General features: G+C 44.3%; 1 pseudogene; it reads left to right on the forward strand.

The window, feature by feature from the left end:
- The first annotated feature begins 6,219 nt into the window (after positions 1-6,219).
- Positions 6,220-7,226, forward strand: LOC110304516 (mitochondrial inner membrane subdomain organizer 1 pseudogene; annotated as a pseudogene).
- Positions 7,227-9,993: the final 2,767 nt, after the last annotated feature.

Raw genomic sequence — 9,993 nt, forward strand, 5'->3', positions numbered from 1 at the left:
ATCAAGCATTATCAGGCTGGGAGATTGGTGCAGGGAAGAGCTGATGGGAAGACACTGTCCAGCTTCCCAAACATCCCAGCTTCTTCATGTGCGGAAGGAAGGCTTAGGGTCAGGACTTCCTCATGCATGCCTAGGAGGTCCAGATTCCCTAAGCTCGCCAGTCCTCACTGAGAGAGGAAATGAAGGAGAGAAGAGAACTTTGATGCTATAGTCAGGTCTCAGCCCAGGGTGAGTTCATCATTGTGTCTCTATTAGTGATGATGTTGCTAGTGTGTGTTGATCTTATGGGGCTTCCTGTGTGTGTTCTCAGAGTTAGATACAAAGAGCACTTTTGTGTTGGGGAAAACATCTCTGCACAGTCTGGGGTCAGCCTGACTGTTGCTGCCTGCACAGACAGTTTCCTTAGGGCTGCTGGAAGAACTGGGGAAGAGGAGTTGTTAGGGGAGAGCTGTCTCGGTTTCTTATCTGAAGGACCAGATAATGGGGAGGGACGCTTTAAACAAAGTAAGGACCATGGAAGTCAGGGAAAGGGAGGGCTAAGGATAGTGTAGTCTGAAGGGGCTGAAGGGCATCCTGGGAGGAGTACAGGCGAAAGGTGAAGACATATCCACATGGAGGTCCTAGGAGAGGCCTGGGCTGATAGGAAGCACTCAGCATATATATATATATATATGGAGGAGACAAAGAGAGATGGGACAGAGAGACAGACACACAGACAGAGACAGAGAGACAGACAGAGACAGAGCGAATGAGACAGAGAGACAGAAGGACCTAGGGACCGAGGGATAGAAGGACAGAGGGAGAGGCTAAGAGGCAGAGAGTCTGAAGACTGGAGTGCGAATTCAGGGCAGGCTACACAGGGACTCTAAAGCTGAGTGCTGGGTGGAGGATGAAGGGCTAGGAAGGTGAAGGGTAAGGAGCAGGGGCCCAGTAGCTCTGGAGCCAGGAGTGAGCAGTGCCTGGAGCACTGAAGATAAAGCTCACAAGCCAACAATCACTGTCTCCCAGGGACCGGGGTCAGGGTTAGATATGCAAAGCCTGTCACTTCTTCAGAGGCCCGGCTATCTCTGGCTGAACCAACACTTATGTACGTCTAAGATTCCATGATGTCCGAGAGAGCTTTCGTACACATTCCTTAGATCTATTCCTAGCTACATTAGATGCGTTTTAGTGCTACAATAAACATCATTTTTAAACTGATACTTCTAGTTGCTTATTGCTAGTATGTGTAAATGTGCTGATTTAAACTGATCTTTAATGCAGCATCCTTGCCAAATTCCCTTGTGAATTCTAATAATCACATGATAGATTTGTTCCGTTGGATTTCCCGTGTGACTCCTGAAAGAAATAGGAGGATGACAGAGAAGAGGCCTTGAATTTGGGAATCAGCTCTTGGTAGACTTAGTGAAAGCTGGGTCGTTGGAAAAAGGAGGTGGGGGGGCAAGTTAGACTGCAAAGCATTTTGATAAAGGTTCTGGGTTTTCAAGAGAACTTTTTGCATATGGTCTAGATTACAGACAAGCCAGATTCTCCTTTTTGTCCCATTAGGACTGCCATACTTCCACAAGGAGCCAAAGCCAGAAGTTGGTCTTGCTGATTGACATATTTTCCAAGCAAGTAGAGGGACACAATTTCTCAGATGTGGGCAGGATATTCTTCTGGCTACTGTTGCCAGTAATCCTGAGTTCCAGAGACCTGAAACCTTCAATCTTCAGGTTCAGACAAACTAGCATGGTTGGTCCTCCTTATCTCCGAGTTGGGTGACATATGACATGTCCACAGAAATGTTCTGGGTGTTCTCTTTTGATTCACAGGACAACTTCTTAGGTGTAGCTTCCATCTCACGCCAAAACATAGTTACTTTCTGTGCAATAATCACAAGCAAGAGAAGGTATTCTAGGGATAACGTAGAAGTGTCTCTGATTTTCAGTTTAAAACATGAAATTATTTGAAAAAGGCCAAAAATTATAATGAGTAAGAGACTTTGGGCTACATGGCATGGATATTCCCTGGAAGGCTGAGTCCTCTAGGAAGCAATAGACTGTCAGAGTTCTCTCTCTGTCAGGCTGGGTGCTTGAGGATCCAGGTGTCCTGGTATCTGGTTCAGCAGGGATCCTGCCATGCCTCATCATTTTAGGTAACTGGCCTCAGGGCAGTTTTATTTGCCGTAGGGAGAAGTGGGAATGGTTAGGTGTCATGTAGGAAGCTCTAGAGTCAGACAATTTTAAGCTGGATGTGGTAACACATTCCTATTCCTGAGACAGAAATAGGTTTCTGAGAGTTCAAGACCAACCTGGTCCTCATAACAAGTTTCAGGTCAGTCAAAACTACATAGTGAGACTTGTGTTTAAAAATTCTTAAGCTTGGGCTAGAGCAATGGTTTAGCAGTTAAGAACACTGACTGCTCTTCCAGAGGTCCTGAGTTCAATTCCCAACAACCACATGGTGGCTCACAACCATCTGTAATGGGGTCCGATGCCCTCTTCTGGTGTGTCTGAAGACAGCAACAGTGTACTGGTATACATAAAATAAAAAAATCTTAAAAAAAATAACTTTCTTCAGCTTAGGTTTTAGCTTAATCTTTCTGAGTCTGAGCTTCCTTATATCAAATCTCTCAGAATAAGCCTACAAACCTCACCAGTTTGCAGCCAACAGAGTCATAATGGAGGCAAGGGTTCTGAGTGCCAGACCATGGGGTGGCAGGATGTTAGAGGACCAGCTGTTCACACCTTCTCCGCTATCATCCCATAGACACCTGTAAGTTAAAAAAGACTTGAACCCAAGACCATCTCTATTTAAAGTCTTGAAGAGGACCTGGCTCTCTAATCCTGAGAAGGTAATGGCCCACTTTTGCTAAGGTTGGTGTGTGTGTGTGTGTGTGTGTGTGTGTGTGTGTATGTGTGTGTGTGTGTGTGTGTGTGTGTGTGTGTGTGTGTGTGTGTGAAAGAATCCAGTGCTGAGCAAGGTCTGCATTATGCACAGAAATCATACACTCTGGAGACATTCTTGGAGAAGCCCTCTTAGGCTACCCAGATTTTGCAGTATGTCCAGTGGCACATTAAGGATGCTGCTGCGAAGATGGGAAGAGCCTTGATCTCCTGGGGTGGGGAGAGAGTGAAATCTGCTAGGCCTTGTGAAATAATAGCTGCTGCCAGGACCCAGTTCTTTCCTTCTATTTCTCCCACTCCCTCACCTTCTCTTTTCCCTCTTCTATCCTCTCAAACTCCCATGCCTCAGGTTAAAGGTCAAAGTCACAGGGACGCACCAAGTCAGTCATAGATGTCCTACATGCTGAGCCTGTGGCTCAGGACACTGACACATGAACAATGTTGAGGGCAGTTGGTACATGAGAGAGAGAAGACTTTTTTTTTTTTAATTTTAGGTCATAGTTTTGGGTCACAGGTCAGGCAGGCTTTACAGCTCTCAACAGAAGCCACAGTCTCTGGGTTCCAGAAACCAGAGCTAATGGGAAACAGGTTTCAGCTGCCCACAGCGAATTGATTTCTCTTTTCGAACTTTCAGTTTCTTAGACAGCTAAATGGAAACAGAGGCACCCCCATCTTAGAAAGTCTCTGTAAAGGTGGAATGAATGCTTCCTGGCTCTGGAAGATGATGGGCCAGGTTAGTTCAGGATCCTCCTCCAATACACAAATGCAAAATAATTGCTTAAAACATAGGACTCAGCCCAAAAAAGAAAATTCTCAGAAACAAAAGCATAAAGAGAGTGACTTGAGAAGGGTGGCGATCATGATTACACCACTAACCCAAGCTTTGCCATGGCAACATTGTTTCTTTTTTTGTTGCTTAAGTAAAGGTCTTGCTATTAGCCTAGAACTTGCTATGTAGACTATTGGCGTTTGACTCAGAGATCCACCTGCCTCTGCCTCCCTAGTGCTGGGATTAAGGTGTGTACAACCATATCTGGCTCCAGCAGCGTATTTCAAGAGTTCCAAATTGGATGCAGCCCAAACATCCACCTTAGACAGAACAAATAGAGATAAATTCAAATGATAGAACATTGCCGACAATGACAAGAAAGAAGCTAGCTATACCAATAACGTGAGTGAAGTTTGCAAACAAAGCCAAGTAAAGAAGACGGGGGAACATTTGCATTCTCTGAGATTGTCCATAGATCGAAATAGAGATGAAGACAGAAACCCTGAAATTGGGCAGCTGATGCGTGACTCTATGCATTTGTCACAACCCATGGAAATTTATGTCGCTAAGAGTGAACTTTAATATATACAAGTCTTTTTTTTTTCTTTCTTCCATTTAAAAAAAAACAAACTAGGATGCCAAAACACAATGTCTTCTGTAACAAATAAGTATGTTAGAAATGCATTATGTGACAAAACTGAAGTGTTGCGGGGTGGTGAGAGCTGACCTGAGAAATGCTGGAAAATGATGTAGCACTAAAGACAGAATGATCTGAACTCAAGGATCCTATAACTGAGGATTGAACTGTACCCTAGGACGGACCTGTGCCAGAGGATGAACCAGTACCTGAAGACGGACCATACCTGAGGACAGAGTTTTAGTTGATTATTTTGCTTCTCACTGGAACATAGGTTGGCTATTCTGAAGTTACACTGCAAGCAATGGATCTAGAGCTGAACAAATACATTAATAAGTGATGAGATTTCGGAAGCCAGATTTCTCCCCATCACAGAATTACAGGGCGGTGGGGTGTATGCGATGACATTGGATCCAGGCCAGATGGTATAATAGAGACACAGATGGAGGCAGAAATAATCACAAGTCTGGATGCACACAGGGGCTATGTAGTCACACATTTCTTAGCTGTATCCATTGACAGTTGGGTGATTTTGCCAAGCTGTGGGCTTATATAAGTACTCTGAGTACATTTGGGGCAGTCTGGGCATTCCAAGGGATCAAGATGAGGTATACTAAGGGCATTGCATCATTCAATGTTACCAGTGCATTCAGGGCTTATTGGAATGAGCCCTATTATAAATTGAGGAGCATCTATACATGGCATTCTGAGACAGGTACATTGTGAGATACACAGTTGCCAAGGGGTGGCAATGTAGAGGAGGGTTTAGTAGGTATGACCCAAGGGAAACGTCTAAGGCAATGAACTGTTTGTAGTGATGAATACCTGACACTTTGTATTGATTGAAACTCTAGTAACATCACAACACAAGCAGAGAATCCCAAGGTATACAGTTTTTACAAGACCATTTAGGAAGCGGAGGTGCCTTCTGACTGTATCGTAAATGTATGGAACAACTCCCTGAAAGAGATGAGGGGATGGCAAGGTGAGGAGCCTCAGAAATAAGTCTATAAGTCAGAAGGCAATGGAAACTGTGTAAGCACTTCGTATTTGGAGAAGTTACTTTCCATGGAAGCATGGAACGTTAATTCTGAAATCTCTATGAAATCAAGCCTGGTGACAGCAAGTGCAGAGGGCCTGTGGGAGGAGCCAGCTCTAAGGGAGGAGGCTACAGATAAATGAAAGAAAGAAATGGATAACCCAAATTGTAACTAGTTAGCATTATAGTCACAGTATGCATTTGTCTTTAGCTCACTATAGATACAGAAACTCAAATATTTGGAAACATTTACAGGTATGTGTGGAGCACTGGGCTGTGCACAGACAGCCTGGTTGAGCAAAGGTCTGGAATCCTGGGGACTCCTGCCCCGCAGGAGAGGTGTGTGGCTATCAGTCACATAGGAGCAGCATCAAGCCTTCCCACATGCAAATAAGGTTTCCCCCAAGCTCTCAGTTCAAGCCAATGAGAGGTACCTGCTGTCAAACCCTGAAAAACTATATACAAATCCTATCCAGGGAATTAAAGGTGTGCGAAAACTACTCTGTCGTCTGAGTCTTTTGTTCCAAGAGCTGTAACTCTTGGGAAGAGATCTGCTCTCCTGAAGGGCCACTGGAGGTTCCGCTGCACTGTGCATATACACAGGTCAGAGAATACAAAGATCTCTTATTATTCTGTAAGCTCTGATGAGAAGCAACTACATTAGGTTCCATTTACCCCAGGGAATATATTTTGAAGACCCCCACAATGTGGATTATCATCAAGCTCTGTGTATAGACTAGACTTTATGTACAAATCTACCATGATCTATACTGAATAAGTTACACACAACATACTTCCTATTGTGGATCGCAATAGCTCATAAATGTTCCTGCCCTCTCTGCCTTTGTTCCACCATCGTAAACTCTAACCCTCTGAAACCGTTTCAAAATTTACAACCTTTTCTGATATTCCAGTAGAATTTGTAAGAAAGTTAAAACTACATGAATGATTGCACCAGATGACTGAGAGTGGTCTGGTAATAGGACACATTCCTGTTACTTTCCCTACTATAGCTTCCTGGGAAAGGGAGCCATGTGTTTTGCTGAGTGAACTGGGTGGAGTAGAACTCACAGAAGCTGATAAGATCCTGTTACAGGAAGAGCTGACACCGTGGTTCCAGCTCTCAAGCAGGAGGATGCATTCTCTTGTTCTAGCAAACAAGGGTGGGGCATTTCTGAGTGAGTTTGAATGAGGCAAAACTGTTCTTGTTAAGGAAGCAAATTATGACTCTGAAACTCATTGGAGAAATTCACAGATGCTTACTTAAAGCTGAACTGACGGCCTTAATGGAAGGAGAAGGAATGTGGATGGAAGACTCTGGGGGAGAAAACGGTATTGAAAGGAAATAAAACTTGAGACCTGTGATTCATGTAATGTATGTCAAATAGCCCAAAGAGTTGTTTGTGAGCTTTAAAACCTGGGGTTGAAAACATAGCAGAACAGGCCAGGACATGCCCGTTGTTACATGTCCTGACTGGCCTAGTGCCTCCCTATCTCCCACCCTTCTGACAGTCTGTTGATGTTTAAATGGACCAATCATGTAAAACCGCACCAATTCCTCCCCCCAGCCCCACCCCTTTTCTATAAAAGTCCCTAGCTTCCAAGCCTCGGGGTCGAAACCACTGTCTCCTGTGTGAGATACCTTTCAAACCGGAGCTCCGCCATTATGGCTCCACCACGTGGTCAACACCTCTGTCTCCTACGGGAGATATGTGCCGGCCTGGAGCTCCGTCATTAAACTACCTCATGCTTTTACATCAAGATGGCCGTCTGTTTGTGATTCTTGGGTGCACGCCGAATCGAGAATTGAGTGGGGGTTTCCCCACTAGGTTCTTTCAGTATCTGGGAAAATTCAAAGATTCCTGGCAAGAGAGATGGAGAATGAGCAATTAGGTGGAGCTCGGGGAATTCTGTGGAAGAAGGGAGGAATGACTCTAGGTGCCAGGGGGGTCAAGGACACAACAACAACAGCCACAACAAAACCCCCACAGATCAATCAACCTGGGCTTGCAGGATGGGCTCACCCACAGAGACTGAACCTACAAGCAGGGACGCTGCATGGAACTGACCAAGGCCCTCTGCATATAGGTTATAGTTGTGTCTTCTCTGGGGTCTCCTAACAGTGGAAGCAGGGGTTGTCTCTGACACTTTTGCCTGCTTTTCTGGACCCTCTCCTCCTACTAGGATGCCTCATCTAGTCTCAATAGGAGAAGAGGTACCTAGTCTCACTGCAACTTGATATGTCTTGGTTGGTTGATAACCATAGGAGGTCTGCCCTTTTCTGACGAGAAGTGGAGGAAGAGTGGGGGTGGAACAGAGGAAAGGTGTGGAGAGGGACTGGGAGGACAGGAAGGAGGAGAAACTACGTCGGGCTACGTCGGGATGTAAAAGAGAAAGAAAAATTTTATATAGAAAATTGAAAACAACTGGAACAGAGCTCAGCTACAGATAGAGCACCATTGTTGCAGGGTTTGGAGGACTTCTGGGAACTTGAAGGACAACATGGGCAACTCTTCTTTAGCTCAGACGCTCCGGGAGTTTATGAGCTGCTGACAATTTTGGAGGAAAGGAGGAAGCGTCCACGAGGTCTAGAGGTGATATCTAAAGAGGAAGGGAAGCAAATTTGTGGACATTTTTCACTCAGTCAAAATGGAAATTTCTTGAGGTGATCAAAATACTGGTCTAGTGGAGCTTAGACAATAAAAATATTGTGATACTAGGCTTAATTGAAATACACTATAATTAATGTAATATGCTTTTAGGCAACATGGCACACTATAAAATATTACTGTAGGATGTATACATATAGAATTAGTATTTTGTGTCCCACCCTACCCAGTACCAGGGACTGAACTCAGGGCCTCACACACTATTGACTGGCACCGTCGCTGAGCTCATACCCAGCCCAACAGTGCTGATGTCGGAAGAGACAATTTAAGTTTTGTTGGCTTCGTTATTTAGGGCAGCCATAATGCAATGGTTTAATGATTGTTTACTTTTTCAGTTTTATCACCTTCTTTATGCCTAGAAAAAGGATAGTCAGCCGGGTGTGGTGGCGCACACCTTTAGTCCCAGCACTTGGGAGGCAGAGGCAGGCGGATTTCTGAGTTCGAGGCCAGCCTGGTCTACAAAGTGAGTTCCAGGACAGCCAGGGCTATACAGAGAAACCCTGTCTCGAAAAACCAAAAAAAAAAAAAAAAAAAAGAAAAAAAAAGAAAAAGGATAGTCAATGAAATACTATAATGAAAAATGATCTTGTTCATTTTCTTTTAGAGACACAGTACTGATACAGTAGTGGAAGAGCTGGTTCTCACCCTAGGTGGGATGGGATGGAACAAGGTCTCACCACACAGAACACAGAACACAGAACACCACAGAACAACTTAAAGCGTGTGAAGCATCTACCTCTGGATTTTCTCTTTAGTATTTTCAGACTAGGTAACCGAAATTGTGGAAGACAATATCTTGAACTGGGGAGATGATTGCACATCCCATAGTGGTACACACAGCCAACATACACCTCTTAGTTTGCACTACTCTCAAAGTAACAAGAGCAGGACATCTTGGAGAAATGATTCATGCTAAGATTAATGCAGGAACTGTGACTATAGGCCATGTAGTGCCAGAAGGTAAAGAGATATTCAAAATATACCATACAAGACTGCAGAGACATGCTGGTAGTGAAGAACACTTACTGTTCTTCCAGAGAACCTGAGTTTGGTTCCCAGCACCCGTGTCAGGCAGTTCACAACTACTGTGACTCCAACTCCAGGAATCCAACACTTTTCTGGCTTTATAGGCTCATAAAAACATTCTCTCTCTCTCTCTCTCTCTCTCTCTCTCTCTCTCTCTCTCTCTCTCTCTCTCTCTCTCTCTATCTATCTATCTTCCTCTCTTTCTCTCTCTCTCCATATATATCTTAAATAAAACAGACTGCAAACATACATGCACAGCATTGAAAAGACAGAGGAGCCACCTAAGAGACTCAAAATGGCTGTGGCTGGAAGAGTTGTAGTCACAAAATAAAGAAATAAATACCAATGGGCCCACACTGGCATAGATAAGTGATTGAATGAATAAGTGGTAGAGAAGAGGCAAATCTCTCCTGCAGAATAATTCCAAGTGGTTTAGAGAGACACTTTGCCCTCCAAGATATGAATACCACCCTTCAGCCCTAGACCGCAACCCCAAGGCTCCATGACAATCAGTATGATTTTGGGTGTGAGGGGTTAAAGTATCATTACAGCAAAGAAACCTGAAAAACATCACTCAGCTCATGGGACAGCAAAGCTGACACCAACAGCCACATGTTGTGCTGATCTCAGGGGCCCTTGCTCTGCTGATGGGAGAACAGCTCTCTTTCTGCAGCCTTCTTCCCCCAATGAGTGTCTTTAGTTAAATTATGAGACAAATATTAGTTAAATCCGAATTCAAGGTTAGCCTGCATAGTACTTGGTTAGAGCTCTTCAAGACTGTCAGGCTCCAAAATAAAGAAGGCTGAAGAGGCTGCCTTATCCCTGAGGAGCCAGAAGAGATAACAGTGACAGAAGGTAAGGTAGCATTTAGGTAGGAATCCTACAACCAAAGAATAGTTGGTACAAACTAATAAAATCTGAATGAGACGAAGCTGGGGAGATGAGTTAGCAGTCAAGAGCACTTG

Source organism: Mus caroli, unplaced genomic scaffold (assembly GCF_978045245.1).
Source record: "Mus caroli unplaced genomic scaffold, Mus_caroli_1 scaffold_13, whole genome shotgun sequence".
Taxonomy (NCBI): Eukaryota; Metazoa; Chordata; class Mammalia; order Rodentia; family Muridae; genus Mus; species Mus caroli.